At 33.0% G+C, this 4,596-nt stretch overlaps 1 long non-coding RNA gene across 3 annotated transcripts; it reads left to right on the plus strand.

Moving 5' to 3' along the window:
• The first annotated feature begins 664 nt into the window (after window positions 1-664).
• LOC108200879 (uncharacterized) lies at window positions 665-3,222 on the plus strand. 3 transcript variants are annotated; one of them, XR_001802854.2, is made up of 5 exons: window positions 665-937; window positions 1,532-1,772; window positions 1,872-1,941; window positions 2,066-2,152; window positions 2,881-3,222. It is a non-coding gene; the product is annotated as an uncharacterized LOC108200879 (long non-coding RNA). The 3 variants fall into 3 exon arrangements; XR_010287226.1 differs by having other exon boundaries at window positions 1,532-1,941; XR_010287227.1 differs by having other exon boundaries at window positions 1,685-1,941.
• The last annotated feature ends 1,374 nt before the right edge of the window (window positions 3,223-4,596 follow it).

The following is a 4,596-nucleotide window of genomic DNA, read 5'->3' on the forward strand; positions in this document are numbered from 1 at the left end:
TAAATACGGTTGTTATATTTTTTTAATTTCTTTTGTAAGGTACGGTTGTTATAATTTGGTAGTAGTATACGACATATTTAGTTATGAAAATTATAATATAAAATATTTAAAAGAATTAAGAAAACATTTAATATATTAATATTATAATAATGAAAAATTCTGGGATTTTTTCATTTTTTTATAGTATGAAAAATATCCCACAATTATTGTTTATTATTATCCATTTTAGAAATAAGAAGTTTTGCGTGTCCTTTAAAAATGAGAAATAGAATAATTTGCATTGAATATCACAAATTTAGACAAAAGATCTTCTCTCTGGTCCGTTATATTGGACGTTTGACTTTTTACACGTAATTTTAGGTGTTTTGATCATATAGCAAATGTTACTATTTTTATAAATTTTTTTCCAAAATAAAAATATTACATAAATATTTTTATTTTAAAAAAGAAAATTTTAAAAATACTAATTTTAAGCATGTGGTCAAACCTTCTAAATACACGTGTAAAAAGTCAAACGCGACAAGAGGGAATATTTAATTTAAGCATGAGAGGTTTGTATAAATATAAATTAGAAATTAATTTTTTGGATTAAAACCAATTTTCACCTGCCGATCAATATTAATTTGATGTATAAACATTTTTTTGCTAAGACAAGTCATGGCCGTCTACTATGCGTTCAGATTTACAGTAAAAGAAGCCCAACAGACGAACAAAACAAAGCCCGTGTCATATCTGAAGCCTGTAAATTAGGGTTGAGAGTTGAGACTTAAGACTCGACACTCTAATCCAATTTATTATTATAACAATCCTTGATCCTTGATGTACATGGAGACGGAGCGGAGCGTATGATCGACTTTCCCCACACCAACATAAACATGGATCGCCGTCCCCGAAAACGACAGCGTCTAGGCTGGGACGTTGCTCCCCTCCCTCTATGGTAAGCTTTTTTGTTTCTTCTATCTAGTTTTGGATCTGATTCAATTTATTTTGTTGCCGATTCTTGATTTTTAAGATATTTATTTATGAATCGCCATGTGTAATTATTCGAAGATATTTTGATATTTTTATTCTTGTACTTCCTTCTTGTGAAATTATTTTTTTCTATGTATTGATCCTGTTAGGCTTGCTGATTTTCTGATTATCTGGATGCAAAATCATACATTTGTTGGTATGTATATTCGAGAATTGTCTCGATCAATTTTATGACTAAAGAAAAGAAGATCGGTATAATTTGGGTGGGTTTTTTTAATGAATTGTTTAATGTATAGATGATTGGTATTATAGTGTATTTCAATGTCTGAAGATATTTCAATCTTGTTAAAAAATCTTGCTATAAAATAAATGAGTTTCCTGGCTTGTAAAAACTGCAATGCAAACCAATGAGGCACTATGAAATTGCTCATGTTACTGAAAATACCATTAAACAAGAATTATCACTTGATCATCAAATATGATTAGACAAATACTTTTATATAAACTTCGGCAGATTAGAATTTCTCATAAATTCCGATTTATTTTTTTTATTTCTCAGGCACCTTGCACTATTGCACACTCAAATATTAGTCAGCCAGAATATACATATGTTGAATTACTTAGGCTGCAGGGATTTCTTGATTCTGAGAGTGAGCCACTAAGCTATGTATCAGAGTGATGCTAATTATAATTAGTATTTCAATGTCTGAAGATGACAAAGATGGAGATTAGCGATGTAGAATTTGGTCCGGGATTAACTTGGCGCTTAATGCAATCCAACTTGTCGAAAAGTATTTATGGTTAGTTTCTAGCTAATTAGATTATGTGATACATTTATCATACTTTCAGTTGGGTATTATATATGGTGTTTCTTAAAGACTGGGCTTCTCTAAATACAGAGCACTTTGTTTTATTGTTTGGAGCAATAGAAGCATAGAAGGCTAGCACACTCTGGCTTGTGGAGCATTGGTAATGCCAATCTGATTTACAGATTTCCTTTCTTTGTTCATCAATTATATCATGTAAGTGCACATCATCCACGCAACACTGTATAAAAGAGGTTGACCATATCCCACTGTCCTTATGTTTGCAGGCTTATCAGTATATGAAAAAAGTAGTTACTTCAACAGTTGATGTGTTGTAGGAAATGAGGTCCTTGATATGCTCTTTGTTGCTAAAGGTAATCTCACTCATTTTTGAGAACCTATGTGATGCAGATTGTTTTCTTATTAAATTTTGTATAATATATCATTTGTAAAGGTCATTACTCTATTGATTCTTTTTTTTTAAAATGTTCCTTGTTGAAATCTTTTCATTTGTCAATTAAATCTTTATTAACAAATTCAAACTTTGGTCTTTAGACCAGTTGTGCACTATCTGCGGCTATACACATAGTTTTTCCATTAAGTTACACTCAGGATTGCACTAATCAGGGATTGCCAAGTTCTTAGTAATAATGTTGTGTTTTCTCTTGCCCTTGGTCAATTTCAATGGGGATTTTAGTGCACAGGCTCGAACCTGCGATCTTCAGGTCATGGGCCTGAGTTTTTGGCAGATGGGGACATATATTTTGCCAAGGGAGTTTTCATCAGGGAATAAAGAAGACACTTTACAGGTCTATTTAAGGTTCCAGTGAAATATTCAAGACCCGCAGCCTCATTTACACCTGCAGTTTATAAAATGATATGGCATAATATTATGTTGGTCTATTCTCTGTTACAGTAATAGTTAAAATTAAGGACTTTGTGTTATATTTGTCATTCAAAAATAAGTTGACACTAATCGTAGCATATGTAGTGTTTGCTTTAACCTACTTAATGGATTAACTAGAATTTTGTGAAATTAATATTGTGATGTATGGAATTTTATATCTTGCACCCGAAACTCCTCTGATTATGTCTTGTACAGGGATATTTTGTAGTCACAGATCCCCTCTCTGGCGCTTGGAATCCATAAGTCAGAAGTTTGTTATAGTGTGGAAGCCATTATTAGCAAATCCTGAAGATGAAAGCACACGGAGATACCGGACAGGCCTGTTCAAACTAGGAGAAGCTAGTGATTTGCAATTGGATAGATAATCAGCAGAGCCAGTCATAATTTTTTTCTTTCATTGCAATGCTTCTTTTTTGTAAAAAGAAATAATGCCATCATTATCAACATTTATGTATGTATGTATACAATACAAGTACAACCTTCGTTAAATGACTCATTTATACATTGAATTTAGTATCTGGTAAAAGGTTTTTTTGAGGTGTATTGTGTATGTAAGATTGCAAGTTAAGGTTATCAGTAAAACAAACTTATTTTTTTTTTAAAAAAAACTTTAAGCGTCGGCATTCTTGTTAACCGACGCTGTAAGTCTATACTTGTAGCGTCGGCATTCTTATCAACCGACTCTGTAGGTTTATACCTACAGCGTCGGCATTTCTGTTAACTGACGCTTATTCCTATATCTATAGCGTCGGCAGTTAGTTAAGCGACGCTTATGCCTATACCTATAGTGTCGGTATTTTATATAACCGACGCTCTTGCCTACACTTATAGTTTCAGCATTTTAGATAACCGACGCTTCTGCCTACTTTTAGCGTCTCCTAAATAACCGACGCAATAGATCCATACCTTTAGTGTCGCCTGCATATACTACGTCACTTGACCGACGCTAAAAGTATATTTTGACCGATGCTATAGACCCTTTTTGTACTAGTTATGGAAAAAGATTGTTGGAGATGGGGTTACTTTTGAAAATATTGTTGATAAATTATAAACCAAAACTACTGTAATATGTAAATGTGTCTAGATATCAAAACGGCAAGAAAATAGATTCACCAAAAGACTTGATTTTATGTCAGTGGAAACATTAAAAATATAAAGAAACAGACTACAATTATGAGCTAAAAACTAGTAACAGAATAAAACAACTCTCAGAATACAAATCTACTACTCACCTACAGTCTCGCCAGCACTTAAAATTTAATCTCTAACCAAAGACTCTGTCTGTAGACAGCTACACGAGACTGACCAACAAAAACAAATAAAGCATGCTCAAGGTTAGATTAAAACCAACAGATTCTTCCCATTAATATAAACTTGTGTAGGTAGGTCCTTCACACCAATTAGGAGTTTTCACAATTTTTCAAACCTGGAAGTTGCAAGAGCCTTGGTTTGGATGTCTGCATGTTTATTATCAGTACTTATATGTTTCACAATGATGTCTAACTCCTTTTTCAACACATTATTTAACAAAACGATAATGAATGTCAATATGTTTACTACGTCCATGAAACACAAGGTTTATAGCCAAATCAATGGATGACCTGTTGTCGTGAACAACACCACTCGACCAGTGCACTTACCAGTTACCCGAGTCAATAAATTCTTCAACCAAATCGCTTTGACACACAGCCGTTGTTTCTTCCATAAATTCAGCCTCAAATGATAACAAGTCTAAATACATTTACTTCTGTGACACACACGTTATGAAGATTTTATTCAAGCAGAGAGCCATATCCTTAGTACTTATTCTATCAGCAACATTCCCCACTAATTAAGTCACAATCTAAGTATCATGTTGAGATGTTATTTCCGCTGTCTTTTGTGTATATGAGGCCAAAACTCAACGTACCA

This window comes from Daucus carota, chromosome 9 (genome assembly GCF_001625215.2).
Source record: "Daucus carota subsp. sativus chromosome 9, DH1 v3.0, whole genome shotgun sequence".
Lineage (NCBI taxonomy): Eukaryota > Viridiplantae > Streptophyta > Magnoliopsida > Apiales > Apiaceae > Daucus > Daucus carota.